At 42.3% G+C, this 15665-nt stretch overlaps 1 long non-coding RNA gene across 1 annotated transcript; it reads right to left on the reverse strand.

Annotated features, from left to right (window-relative positions):
- Nucleotides 1–5175: 5175 nt before the first annotated feature.
- Nucleotides 5176–14896, reverse strand: LOC113566162. Its single transcript, XR_003408965.1, has 3 exons — nt 14802–14896; nt 14250–14296; nt 5176–5456 (listed from the first exon to the last, which is right to left on the reverse strand). It is a non-coding gene; the product is annotated as an uncharacterized LOC113566162 (long non-coding RNA).
- Between the last annotated feature and the right edge of the window lie 769 nt (nt 14897–15665).

A 15665-nucleotide genomic window follows, 5' to 3' on the forward strand; every position in this document is an offset into this window, starting at 1 on the left:
ATATGTACTCGTACATACGAGTATGTGTGTTGGCATTTGCTCTGCTGGGCAAACCTTGCTGCCGACAGCTTGCGGCCATTTCAAGTAGCTGCTGCTGCGGTGGCTTTTGCCTACCGAATGCATTTTCAGGCCAGCAGCCGTCTTGCTGCAGTCCGAAGGCCCGAAGTCCGTCTGGTGCATTGTCTGGAACTGTTCAGATGTTGGCAGCATCTGCTTTTGTGGCACTCTTTATTGTTCCTGCTTCTGTGCACAGTGTGGCCAACCCTGATGGCAACTGCACCACCGCAAAGCGATTTAAATAGAGCCCGAAGGGCTCACTGTGCCAAGGCGTGGAGCGTTTGGGAATTACGAGTGGTGCTGATAATTATCATGCTGATGATGCATTGAAAATCTACTCAGAGCCCCCTTCCTCTCGGCCAGAGAAATAATGCTGACTGATTCGGCCACTACTGCGGAGAAAGCCAAGCCACCGAGTGAATGACATCGGTTCAACTAGTGCTACCACAGTGGACTGCCAGACAACTGGCCAGCCAGATGAAATAATTTCCATCATCATTATGCATACGTACGAAGGACTCAAGTGAAAGTACACACACATGAAAATACTTTTGGCTTACTTGTTGACGGATGTCATGAATTAAGTACGAGTGTCTCAAAAATGACAGAAAGTCGAAAGAAAATTTCGCACTTCAGTCGCGACCAAAAACAGTCGCTACCAAAACTTGCAAAAACAAATTAAAAAAAAAAAATAAACTAAAAATTCAATTTAAAAATTCAACTTAATAATAACCAAGCTTGCAATTGCTATCATTCTATTTCGAATAAATTACAAAGCAAAAAATCAAATTTCTTCCCATAGTTCAGTGGGTAAAATGGGTTTTCGGAGGCGTCACGCCTGCACATTTCCATACCGCCATAGGAATGCGGTAAATCAGTTATTAATTTACCAATTTCCGATCTGCTTTTCGTACATCTTTTCCTATTTTATTTTCCCCATTTATTTGCATTCCCATTACTCGCGCAGGAAACAGTTTTATGGGCCAAGAAGAATACTCCCCATACATATAGCGAACGATCGAGCGGTGTATGCTATAATCTTCACAGTGCAATATCTGCTGTCTCTTCACACAATTTTGGTATGCTCTATGGGCTTAAAGTGTGCGGGTGGGTTCAGGACATGAGGGTGTGTGGGCGTGAAAGCCGTGGACTCGAACAAAGGGAAAAGCTGCAATTTAATTACCGCTGCACAATGGCGTGGGGCGGCACGAATGGGAAATGGGGAAAGAATTGCCATATGGACTCGTGGCTTTAGCTATAGTTTTGAAATATAGCTGCATATTGCTAGCTGGTAGGTACCTTAGCACCCACCCATCTACCAGACTACCAGGCTGCCTCTTTCGCCATCTCTTTCCCGCCCATCGTTCGGTCTTTTTTGGGCCGAGGCAATCGAGTGGCGGTTACTCTTCCGCTGGCGCTGCAGCTGCTGTTGTTGCTGCGATTATTGTGGAAATAAAAGCAAATAGGATAAAAATTGTACTGCCATGACGCTCCTCTGTCCCAGCCCCAGCCCAGCCCCGGCCCAGCGCCAAACAGTGCACTGCTGTTGCTGTTGCTGTGGCAACGTGAAAACCGCTCAGATTCTAACAAAAGATGCAACCGCTGGTACGCTACCACCGCACGGGCTTGTCCCCCATTCTCCCTCCCCATCTCTCATCACTACTTATTCATCACCCGCTCCATGCTCAACCACCACCCATCCGTCCGCCCAGCTATGACCATGCCCCCACGCTTCGCTTAACTAATTAGAGCGTGTGAGAAAATGCGCAAAAAGTGAAGTCCAGAAGACAGGGAGGTGCTGGGTGGTATCTGGTAGGTGGTGGCTGCCACTTCCTCTAACACCCTCTCACCCACACTGTGAATCCCACATCCACTCCTCCTCCTCCTTCCCTCCTCCTCAGTGAAATGTTGTTGCATTGCCCAACAGATTCACCGTTGGAATTGTGTTTGAATTATGTATAATTAAATTTCAACATTATTCATGTTTCAAGGAAAAAATCAGCGCTCGATGGGTGTAAAAAACCAAAGGGTACTAACGGAAGATAGTTACGAAGGACAGGGCGCTGAGGGGAGGGGAGGGCGCTCCACCAATCTTTCCCATTGAAGAGCAGTTAAAAATCAACAGAGCGCAATAATTCCCGGAATTCTGTTTCCACTTTTTATGGAACGGTCGTTAATTGTACTTTTTCCAGATTCGAACTGGAGAGGATCCTCAAAAGGTATTTGGATTCAATAAACCCTTAAAAAGTGGTTGGGAATTTCGCTGTAAATAAAAGTTGACACACAAATATTTAAGCAGGACAAGTATTAAAACAGATAAGATACAATATTAAGCAAAGATAAATTGATTATTTTCCAGTTAATACTTATTCAAATTGAAATGGAAAATTGAAAAATATGTTTCTGTTAAATACAATAATATGTGTAGCATAACAAGAAAATTAATGACAAGTTATTTCTCTAAACTTAATATTTTTTAGCTTTCCTATCTGTATTGGTATTTAAGTTCCTTACAAAACTATAGCTTATATAATGGGTGTGATTTCTTTTGGCAACTTCTTCAATTATATTCAGATGGGAAACACAACAAACACTTTTAATTAATGTATGTATTCCGAAAGAATGGAAAGAGTCATATGAGTAAATGTCTGGCCATATGCCATATGGTAATAAATATTTACTGTTTCCATTTCGCTGTGTGCATACAGCAAATATCAATTACAGTTCTTTTTGATTCGCCTTTCGTTCTTTTTTCCCGCTCGTTTCCTTTTCGCACACCCTACAAGGCATTAAGCCAATTTATTTATTTATATATTTCCCTGGAATAACTATTCAGGCTTATGCTTCATCGAAGATCATCCAAAAGATTAAATGTCAAACAGGTCAACATTTTAATCGGTCAGGTACGAAGCTTGTTAGCATGTATTACGAAAGTACATGCGAAAATTGAGAGATGAGGAATCCTTAGATCCCTCAGATCCCTAGTCGCCTTGACGACCCGCTCGACCCGACAGTCCCGCAGGAATATAGGCATTCTTCCCTTCTTCCTTATTATCCAATAAGCTGGAAAAAAATATCATATGTATGTATGTAAAAGATAAAAATGAACATATGTAGGTGCATGCGAACTATACACAAGAAAACATTCCACATCGTCAAAATGGGCAAACTTACAAAATTTTTTAATTAAATCAATATATATATTTTTTTTGAATATTGGATAATTAATATTTTAGGAATTCTACTAATTGTTTTTGGGAAATAATACAGAATAAATTGCATTCAAACCTCAATTGCTGTTTGTTTGATGGTATCAAAAAAGTATAAAGGTATTTAGAATCAAAAGCCGCAAATTTATACAAATACAAATTTATAAATAAGATAGAACAAAAAAAACATTTAAGAATGCTATTTCTTCAATAAATGCGTGTACAATAAGTATTTAAAGACCAATTTTTGTTACAAAATATAGAATTTCAGTAGTGAGTATTTGAATTTGTTTGATTTTGTGCGATTCTCTGGGAATTGTAGAGTATTTTGCAATTCCTTACTCAAGTTTGACACAAGCTCGTTTGTTTGTCTTTTTGTGCCGCTGTAGCCATTATTTGTTAAATTAATTAAAATTCAATAATAACAATTTTGAATGCATGGTTTTGGATTAAGGCCGGCCAGAGGAGACCAGTCGAGGGAGAGCGGATCCAAATGCAAATTTCAAAGAGGATAATATTTATGGCCATAAATAAATAATTGCTCGCAAATGGTTCGCAATGGCAATTGATTTACAAATACTATTAATACAAATTATTAGGCCTCGTGATAACGTTTTTGGGCAGTGCATAGATATTTTTTATTTTCATTTGATTAATAGCACGGAACGTGTGCAGTACTCTTAAAATGTGCATCGCACCGTCCTATCGGCCATTAATATACATCCTACTGGTCACTGGGCTTAAAGCATTTTGTTCACTATTCTAATAGATACATGGTTGGTTGTAATATTACTGCAATCGATTTCCAGATTAAAGTGAAAAGTTTATAAATGAAAAATGAATAAAGACACATCCGTATGCCCAGTAAATTCTTATGAAATAAAGGTCGTATGTTCATACTTATATGATAATAAATCTTAAAGCGATGTCGAACTGATGAGGTCTTCCAAGAACAATTGACCTTCCACTGGAAGAATTAAATGGAAAATAAATTAGGTTGTGGAATGTATTTCCTTATATACTCTGCTTATACCTCGTTATGGATATAGTAAACTTACTTTCGTGTAGGCTTCTCCCGTACTCAACCACAGCTCAAACCATTCGCATCTCAATTGGGCTCCTGGATAACAAAAATAACACCAAAATAATTTGCGGTTCAGTTGATTTGTCGTACAAACTGTCTGGCAACTGGTCATCCTTTTGGTTTCCGCCTGTAGATTCAGTTGAGTTGCTTTCGAAAATGCGCTCTTCCAACGAGACGTCCTAGGTTGGCTTGGTGAACCCATTTTCTTCTTGGGGCAAGTCCACTGGCCCACTGGGGCTCAATTTAGCCTTCACTTCCGCAACATCTGAAATGTTAAGCCATCGGATGGACAGGATTAGTTCAGATTATCGGATTTGTTATGTTAGTGTGAATAAATCGAACATTCTCCTACCACCGGAATACCAAAAGAAAAAGGCTGCACACACCTTAGAACAGAAGCACGCACAAGTCTCAATTATGTCTGGCTATTTCTACTCACTCTTTCCTTTGGGATGTTCTATATTTGTTCACATTGAACTAAGAAATCTCAATTGTGATACACTTTAAACCAGTTGTTGGATAAATCTGACAAAACTTTGTTAAAACTGATACAACTGCGACTCGAATCGAACCATTTGCGCGTGCTCTGTTCACAGCTGGAAAAAGTCGATGTCAGCATCGATATAATCAACTGCGAAAGTATCGATTCCGTTTTTGGGAACCACGATGCCGCGAACTTCGAAATATGATTTCTCGAAGATCGACCAACACACGACTCACAACAGTAGACAGCAGAAATTATTTACCGAACGTCACTAAATGCAAAACTTTTTTGATAAGCTTCCATTTCTTAATAATTTAATAATTAATAATTCAAAATTCCATTATAATAAGCTTCCATTTTCTTAATAAGAACTAGTTCTTCTCTACTGAACAGCGTTCGGTTCAGTTCATCGTAGTGTTGCGAAACGTCGTAACCAGCTTTCTTAGAGTGATGGATAACTCCAAATTCGAGGCGGTGTATGATTTAAATTCATTTGACATTTTGACCATTATCCAGAATCAAAGTGTATTTTCGGGGTAGAAAAATACTTCCCTGTGGCGCCACTTTAGGGCGTGCGTGTGCGTGTGTGTGTTCTGTTGTCTGTGTGAATTTGGCAAATAAACTGTAATTGTAAATAAACATAAATTTTAAAATTATTGCCAACAAGCTTTGCTTTATTTTATTTTAAACTTATTTATATGCGATTTTTTGCCCCCCGATGCCTTGTGCATGTGAGCACCGCACACTGAAGCAGATAAATACTCGCCCAGCGAAAGCATAATGGATACAGACTTGCGATGTGAATATTTTACGCTCTAGCAATTTTTTCTTTGCATTCTATACTGCAAATCGAATTATGATCTGAATGAAAGTATGGCATTGACGAAACGATGAATAATTGGACGAGGCAAAACAACAATGCAAATGGAAAGGGATGAGAAATTTGGGAATGTATGCACATACTTACATACACGTGTACAATACGTATTGTATTATTATTGCCTGACAGCAAAGAACCAGATTAACCTCTCTGGGAACTCACATTTAATTAAACGAATTCAGTTTAAAGTCGATTCTCCCAATGGATAGAAATCGATCGATAAAAATACTCGTACTTACTGTAGCGCATTGGAAATTCGCAATTATCTGACTTGGAACTTATTTTCCTTTACCCAATTGTTTTTATTACATATTTGCTGTCAACGTTTCCCTCCACTACACAGTCGTGTGGCGCTCAGAATTCGTTGTTTTTTTTTTTCTTTTTTTTTTACCACTCTCGCGGATATCATAAATTGGTTCGGCGGGCGACATTTCCCATGTGCAAAATTTAAATGTGTGTTTTTGGTTTCTTTTTAAGCCCAGAGCACTGCAACCAACGGCATGCCCCCAGGATGTACGCAAATGGAGAGGATGCCAGCTAAGGGTGACGGACGGACTGAAGATGCTTCGGACTCAAGCTTAGGAGGCCGACGGAGACCCGGAAACGGCGTCAATCCAGCATTAAAGGGAAAACAGGTAACAGGACCAGGACAGGGAAAAGATTATCCGTCTTTTCTACACTTAAACTATATACTAGATTGTGTATCATCTGAACGTGAAATTAACGTAGATAACATCTTCTATTGGATGGACTGCTACTGTCAGATTCTTTCAAGCTATCGCCTCTATAAGTAGTTGCTATTCTCCCACCTAACTACATATCCATGTTTAGCGCACTGACTCCTTCTAGCCCATACGATATCTACCGCTGAACACACTGACGTGAAATTCTAGTCCATTCGCCAATTCACTCTTTTGTAATCCGTATGATCGGGATGGGGGGGAGGGAGGTGAGATAGTGTAAATTTAATTAATTTTATAATGCATTGGTGGTCACTTTTATTTATTTATTTCCATTGCGTTTGGCTGTATTTTTCTCGATTTGATGCCTGCTGTTTTGTTTTGTGTCGACTTGCGTTTGGTTCGACGGGTGGCAACCAATTTCACTCACTACGTCCACTTCGTTTTCCCTAAATTGACATAATGACCAAATAATTTTCCAGTTCGATGCGCCTTTATGGGCAGGCAGCAGGCAATTCAGTGACAGCGACCGATGGTGGCGGGGGCTGGGGAGGAGGGGAGGAGGGGAAGACAGGAAGGGTCTGAAACACGGCCAGATACATCGGCGTTGGGGAAATTTTCAATTTTCGCATACGTTTGACAACCATCGAGTGACATCACATTTAATGCAAATGTTAAATTTCAAATGCTGTGGAAATTTATTACGACTGTCAATATTCATTTGCAAAATCCTATGCAGACGACTGGGGAAAAGCTGGTGGGAATGGCTGGCACATGCCACACTCATGCTCGTAGTACATACACAGATATCGCGGCAATTAATCAAGCAAATGAGGCAACAGAAGAGATATATGTATATGGGGCCCAACAAGCTGAAACGATAATTTGGCACATAAAAAGGGTGAGCCGATTCAAAGGGTCGAAAGGAACCGTCTTCAAAACCATTGAAGGGTGTCGCCTAATGTCGTTGTCAAGTGACGACTAAGCAAAGTCCCATGCCATCCCTCCCCCTAATAGAGACTTTTTTCTGGGTCGAGTTTTCCCTTGTCTTCTCGGACTTTTCGTGCGACTCATCCGTTCAGTCAGTCACTGTTGCTCTCTGTGGAGTCATTGGGGACGCGGTCACGGGACAGCGGACAGGGGACTTGGTAAGAGTTCCATTTATCAATTGATTGACTAGATAATTGCCAGCAAAGTGAAGAATAAGTAAGCGACAGGGCTCGTCCTGTAGCAGTTACTAATGATTCAGAGCCTTGGGGCTAATCAGCTGTGTTCCATTTTCCACTTTGCATTTTCCTTCCTCTACTATCGGCAAAGTTTAAGCCACTCGGGTCTGGGGTCTCCTCTAGTATAAACAAACTGTTCGCACTACAAAAATGAATGTTTAAAGAATGTTAAACTCTGGAGTTCAGCAGGTCTGACAAACGCCGGCCATAAAGCCATAAATGTCCAGCCATAAATTATGCCGCTAAGGGCGGTGGGCCTGATAGAAAGTGGGGTCGGCCCCGGTGGCATCCAGCGATTGGTGACATATGTGAAAATGCATTTAACTGTCACTTGAATGTTTGATGGGCACCGCACCCACTCGCCCACATGTAGAATCAACTCGATGTGTGCCATCATCGAAGGCCTGAGCTGCGACTTCATTAGTTCGCCATATATTGCAATTTGATGTGGAACAGAAGAGTGGGAAAAAGCAAAGACATTCCAGAAATATAGTAAGTAAATATGAGCGTGTTGAATGTCATCCAACAGAACTTTTAGCAACAGTTGAGGCAGTTCCGGCCGTTTCCGTTCCATTTCCGCCATCTTCAGTTGATCGTCTTCGGTTACAGAGTTCCGCAAGTCAATTGAAATGGTATTACTAGTGTGACATCAATATCTATTGCCAGATATGATCCTAATGTTAAAAAAAGATTTAAAACCTCTGAGGATCATAAGTAGAAACGAGGTAAATACGAAAAAAAATTCCGAATGATTTCATGATTATTTGCTCTGCCTTGATCCGATGCTCGCCACTCCAAGTGGCAGTTTGCTTTCCAAAAAATTGATTCACTTAGCATTCCCATCAAGCCGACGTTGTCCGGATAGCGACACCTCTCCCAGCAACCAGCAGCCCGCTCCCGGCTCGATCTCTCCGTGATAGAGTGCCGCGACACTGAGTAATCTATTTTGTGTGTGACACATACGTACAATCCTCACACTACGCCGTCCCACTCATTCAGCGAGGCGAGTCCTGGAGTCCTGGAGTCCTGGAGTCGGGAGTCCCCGAGTCAGTCACTCTCTAACACTCTAATAATGGCATATAAAGTCGCTCGCACACGTTTCCCGATGCTGGATGTTCTGTTCTCCTCCTCTTCTTTCGGCTCTTTTGGCTCTTTTGTTTTTGGTGTTTTTACAACATGGCCAGCATAACAATGTCGCAGCAAACGAAAAATTGCAAGTGGACACATGAATTATGTGCAGCACTCGAGTTAAACAACCGCCGGGCGAGGCCCCTGCAGCCCCAGCAGCCCCAGCAGCCCCAGAATCCCCTCCCCACACTCCGATTGGCCCTGACTTTGCCTTTGCCTCTGCCTCCACCCTGTCCCAGGCCCCCTCCAGCGACAGGCAAACAAAAAGCGGTGCCGGCTTCCTACTAAATGCACGAGTACTCAGAGCTCCCATCTCTTGTTGCGTTTTGGATGGGGGTTTCGTTGGATTTTTTATACACACATGTGCTCGGTTTTTGTTGGCTGCCCATTGGGGACGCGTTAGTGGTCCGTGGCCGGGTTTCTGTCCCGGTCCTGGTCCCGGATGTGGATGAGCCCAGAGTAAGGGAAGGCGAAGGAGCAGCAGCAGGACCAGAAGAAGATGGAATGGGAGTGAAGTGAAGTGAAGTACAATGTTGACTTCGCCTGGCTTTGGTTTGTTTTGGAGGTCACAACCAACAAGAATGGGAAGGGGGGCAGAGCCACTGCCATTTGGGAGTTGGGTTTGCGGGTATTAAATTATACATCATTTTGCAACAAATGATGGTCGTTACGTTTCCCCATCCACAAAACAAAAACCCATACCCCGAGCCCGAGCCCAAGCCCCAGACCGAGCCCGAATCCAACCCCAAACCATTGCCAGACTCAGACTCCAGGCCGCAGCTCTCTCAGAGGGGACCTTCTCAGCAAATCGCGGCCAATGCCTAGACCTAACAGTTCTTATACTCTAAAACAGAGCGGACATCAACCATTTGGCCACCAGAATGCGAGCATTGGAACTGTCCTGATCCATGCGGAGTCATTATTCAGTCAAGGATGTCATCGGATCTCATGAAAAGTACCTTTATCATTCTCTGTCTCCATTGATTAAATAATCTTCTCTTGTCTATAAGAATCTCTTAGCTTACAAATCGTGTATATATTTAACAGATTTCCTCGTGGGTAACCTTGTCAGGGCATCAGTGTCTTCAACACGGTTTCCCCGTCGGTTAATGATCCACAAAAAAGTATGGCCCAAATTTTCAAACTGTGCTGCCCACACAGCCAGTCAATTCCCAGGACTGCACACAACCTATCAGTTAATAAAAAAAAAGCCCCCACACACACACACACAGAAGAAAATAAAAACCGAATCTCTGGCGGGGTGGCTGTGGATGTGTGGATATATGGATGTCACTTTATTATTTTTAGAGCGGGTAGCGGGTAGCTCTCTAAATGATTTAAGCTGCGACTGCAGGAAGGCATATAATCGATCTTAATTACATTTGTACGGCATGCCGGGCATCTGGTGCGAGTGTGGGTTAAATGTGCGGCGAATGAACGTGTGACTACGCACACGCACACGCAGGCACACACAGGCACACACAGGCACACACTGGCACACACTGGCACACACGGGCACACACTTGCACGACTTCCGTTAAGCGATTAAAGCATTATGGCATCATCTCCATTTCCTGTTCCTGCTCCTGCTCCTGCTACTGCTCCAGCCTCTGTTCCTGCACAAGCTCGTCGTCTTGGCAGCCATTTCGTGATGAGCATTTTATGGCTCTGGCTGCGCATTGAATTGAATTGCTTTGAATTGCAATCGCTTAAAATGGTGGCACTCACTTACCCACCCATACGTACATACTCGTATGTATGTATGTTTGTATGCATATGAGTGCGACGATACGCCATTACCAACATCACCCTGGCACCCGCACTCATTTTGATTCGCACTTTGCCTCATTTTAATTATGAGCATTAAGTGGCTGAGCAAATTAATAACATATTTTTTCGATTGCCCCACCCAAAAGGCGATATTGATTCATTTATTTTATGGCCCTGCTACGGGGCCACAGCGCCCCCATGCCCCCATGCCACCCATCCTCCACCTCCAGCCATTGGATAAGCCCACTATTTGGCAGCGAACACTATTAGCAACGCCAAGCATGCTAGAACATGTGCGTACTTGCCTTTCGTAATCCATTGCTCATCAGAATAAATAAATCAAATAATCAAAAATGGATGATCCATAGAAACAATGATTCGTGCCATCTTTCCATCTAAGCGCAAATAATCTAGCTGTTTTCAATACCCTGATAACAGGGAATTGTGAGAGGGTGTTTTTAGAGAATTCACTCTCTTAAATTCTCATACATAGTCTAATAAGTAATCTCCCATCTACATAGCTCGGGATGGATGTATTGTTTACGGACGCCCATCTTGTTCGTGCAATCCAGCTTGACTTCTCCCTCGGCATTGGAGGCCCTTCCTTCCACTGGAATTCGTCATTCGGTTTGTTACAGCTCATTTCAATTTGCCGCGCTGAATGTTTCATATAAGGTCCACACTGCGGTTGGTGCTCTGCTCATGTGGAGGTGGAGATGATGGAGATGGTCAGGGGCTTTGGTAGCGACATCAACGTCGGCTTCAACGTTGTCCTCAGTGTCCCTTTTTGCTGTTGCTGTTGCTGTTGCTGGTTTCCACCAAAAATAGCCGCATGCAATTGATTACAGCAACGAGAAATGAATGCACGGATAAATGAAGGAACGAACAGCGCGTTGCGTTGGCACCACCGTCGGAGCTGAGCTGGATACTCGTATTTTTGGCAAGGGGCCGCTCCGAAATGAAATTGAAATAATGTGCACAGGTTCTCTGCCCTCCAGCTGCTTTAACGCCTCACTGATATGGATGGTATGGATGGATGATATGGACTGGTCGAGGACTCTCCATGCCCCAGTAGAGAGCCCTTGCGACTGTGTGCGTGTATGAAATGAATGGGAGCTTCTTTTCAAGGAAAAACAGTACCATATCTATAGGAAATATTCTGAAGATGAACTTTCATTAGAAATATGTACGTACATAAAGCCACTTCCATCGATTTTCAGGAATCTTTCTCCATTTCCTCCAAACATAACTGGCTTGGGGACTAGCTCGACCCTCGACGGCTCTTAATCGAATTTCAACGAAAAGCATTCAAACGTCTGCAAATTAGGCAGAAATACAAGTGTATGTGTGTGTGAGGGAATTGAGGTTAAGTCGGTGGGGAGCATAGAATTAGGGGAGCAGAACAGAGAAGCGTCTTATCGCCAGAAAAGGGCCAGGACTAACCAGACGACACAACGAAGCTGGAAATACACTCAGAGAAACACACTGGGAAAAGCTCGGATGCTGATTCGGATTCAAATAAACAGTGAGAAAGCTTGCAACCTCATTGCAATTTCCCCATTTCATCGCGTTCACATTCACCATCCGTGTCCCCTCTTTCATCTGCTAGTTCACTTGCCCCTCCTTGGGACATCTTGGGAGCATTTTTCTAAAAATTAACGCCATTGCCAAGCTCTCCGAAAAAGAAATGCACAAAAAAATGGCTGAATCAGCGCCAAAAAATATTTAAAAAATGGTAAATGGAAAACCAGAAAAAGGCAAACGGAGGGTGGGTACTATTACGAAAGACGATAAAGGTGCGAGGTGGAAAGAACCCGCGCCAGCAGAACCCAAGGACATGGCAGCAGAGAAGGAGCTTAAGCCGGTACCGGTGCCAGAGTCACGATATGGGCACATTCTAGGCTCTGACACCTTGAGCTCAATTACAGCATAATTTCCCCCTTCCTCCTTCCAGGCTGGGTTATATGTGTCATGAGCCATTTAAGCTCATTACGGGCATCAATTTGGGGGGAAGAGGGCAGAAAAAATTATGCTCCGAAACTCTAAGTGCCACTGCCACTTGCACCACAAGGATGACGGCGAAGACGACGCGGGCGAAGAAGTGGCAAATTGTAAATTGTTAATTAAGCCAATTTTTCCGTGAATTCTGCAACTGCAGTGTTGCAGTTGCATGAAGGTTCCTGGACTGGGTACCATCTCATAAGTCACGGTCATTAGCTGACCAGCTGACACGGACCGGATCTTGCTCAAATTCCTCTTCCTGTCGGGCAAAAGCATACAACTTTTCTTCATTTTTTGTTTTGTTTTGATATACTGAGGTGTCCTTTTTGTATGTACATATGTGTATAGTGTATATTTGTATGTGAGTGTATACATTCATGGTCATCATGTAAGAGGGAATAAGAAATGGAAATCCATAAAGCGCAGCAGCCATAGCAGAACAAAAATGAGACGAAGAAAGAAGGAAAGAAAAACGCGAAATGAATTTCACTTGAAATGTGAAAACATAAAAATTGTTTATGACTTTCCGCTACGTTGCCTCCATCTGTCTGTATGTCTGTTCCACTGTCAGTGTGCGAATTCCGGGGGAAAAAAAAAAATAAGGAGGACTGCTTATCAATTGGTGAAACTATCAAGGAAAACTTTTCGGCGAAAATCTTCAAGTCTCATCCGAAAATAAATGGATCACTTTAAGTTACATAGGGAGTAAGTTAGGGGAATTCCAGGTTATTCTCTCATACACTAAGGAGTAAAACTAAGTGTAAGGAATATATCGCTGCACAATCATATCACTGTATATCTAAAGTAGACTGAGAAGGCACGCGGAGTGCCGGAATATATTGTATAATTTACATACATCATAAATTCTAAATATATCGGTATTTCGAAATAATATATAGGCAGCTGCCTCTTCTTAATATTTGGTTCCACTTAACATATGTATACTGAGGGTTTTTAGTAAATCGGAACAAATTTATGAGCTGCTGGCTATGATTTCTGCTGTAACCAGATGTCGTTGGCCATCTGCGAGACGAGGAATGGGAATTGAAATGGTGTAGTCTGGAGCGGATGGGTTGAAGTCTTCGGGTGACCGCACCAAGTGCGGCAATTTAAAACATAATGAAAACTAAATGAAAATGCGGCAAAGGCCAGACTGATTCTCATGCAGCAGCACTCGTAAATGAGGCACACGAAGATGAACAAAAAATGCACAAAGGAATTTTTAAATATTCTGTGCCCCCAACGAACCGGAGACAACCGGATGGCCAGGAGCCGGGAGCCAACTATGCGGTCAAGGGGCAAAGCTAACTAAGCATGCCACACACACACACACACACACACACACACACACACACACACACACAAATACATATATACACTACTTGCCTCTGTTGCAGCACTGCTGACTGTCTTCGCTCTCCATTCTTTATTTCCGCTTTTTGCAATGCGAAATGGCAACCGGAAATGAACTCTTTAGTAAAGTGTTTACAGGCAAGTGCAAGAGTGGGGGGGCTGGGGGTATAGGTGTGTAATGCGATGGTGGTTAGCGGCACGGCGGGTACAGTCCACGACATTAAACTAATTGAATGCGAAAAGGTTCCGCCAAACAAATAACCCATTGCGGAAAAGCACAGGCTGAACAAAACAGCTTTGACAATAGGTAGTATTTCTTTCTATTTATGTTCATACATATGGGAAGTTAGTGAAACGTTATAGAAGAAATTACTCACTTTGGGCCACTGAGCTGAATGCTTCTTGCCTCGCTCTCTGGCAAATTCTGGAAGGAATATCAAAAGTGGAAAATCAAGACTGCACAGACAATAAAATACTCAATTTTTTAACTAATTAATCAATAGACAATTAGCCAATGGTGCTAATATGACAGCTCTCTGAGTGAAACCTAGGCCATACAAATAAATGTCCAGTCTATTCTGATCCACTATGTTATTGTATCAGTGTAAGTGTCTGTGCTTGGTATGCCCGAGCTTCAAATGGACCAACTAGTACGAGTATAGAAACTCCGCCAATATTTTGATATAGCCGTTCAAATAAAAAATAGTGATACCGAAATTGCTAGATTTTTACGGATACTTCGGGCAGTGGCTTTCAATATCGTTCTTATCTGAAAGGGCCCACACCGGCACTCGCACTGTAGTTTTCCTTGGCTTCATCAATTTTAATGTTGAAACATTTTTTGTGGCTCTATTGGGGGATGGTACCGTTTTTTGGTTCGGTTATATGTATTTTTATTGGAAAACAAATCAATTTAGTTAATGGCTGACCGGAGAGGGGAGAAATAGGGGTCCGGTGAGATTGCAGTTTCGGTGGGTTGCTTGGGAATATGGTGAATGGCACTTGGACGGATAGTAAATCAATGACAGTGGGCGCGGAAAGCCAAACAAAACGGCGCGGCAGCGAATTCAAAAATGGGATCCACACTGGCCTTTGCATTCTCGGCTGGCTTTCTCTCCCTATTTTATTTTCATTCGGTTCTATATGTGTTTTTCTATGGGTTTGGCATATTTTTGGTGCATTATATTTATATTGCATTTACTACTATATAGAATTGCACTATTCGCAGTCCCTGCTGCGGCTCTGCTCCCCCACAGAGATAAAACAAATAGATATAGAAATGGATAAACTTGTTTGTGACACACACAGGCGCTTATGTCGCTATGTGGTTGCCTCTATACGTTATTTATGCATGGCAATATTTTGCTTTTGACTGTATAGCACTCGTCTGCACATAGCTTCATCGATATGCACATACATATATATACATATATGTTCATATATGGTTTCTGTGAAACGACGATGATATTCCCTCTTTTTTTTGTATTTTTAGCATAATAAATTGAATTTTAGTAAACTTCATTTATGCCAAACACAAACTGGGACCATTTTACTTTTCATTTCCTTTTCCGTCTCTGTAGAAAAGCAGGACGATGAGCTAATCTAACTTGGCGGAAGGCGCTGACCGATGGATAAATGCAATACATATTTACAGAAATGCAGAAAATGAAAGCTGAAGGAACAGAGCAGTGAAGCAATATTATCCCTAAATACATCTAAATACCTAAATTCATCACGCAACTGCGGTATATATATACATGTGTACATATAGTGTAATAGCTGATATCCAGATA

Source organism: Drosophila persimilis, unplaced genomic scaffold (assembly GCF_003286085.1).
Source record: "Drosophila persimilis strain 14011-0111.01,24,50 unplaced genomic scaffold, DperRS2 tig00000579-arrow-pilon, whole genome shotgun sequence".
NCBI lineage: Eukaryota > Metazoa > Arthropoda > Insecta > Diptera > Drosophilidae > Drosophila > Drosophila persimilis.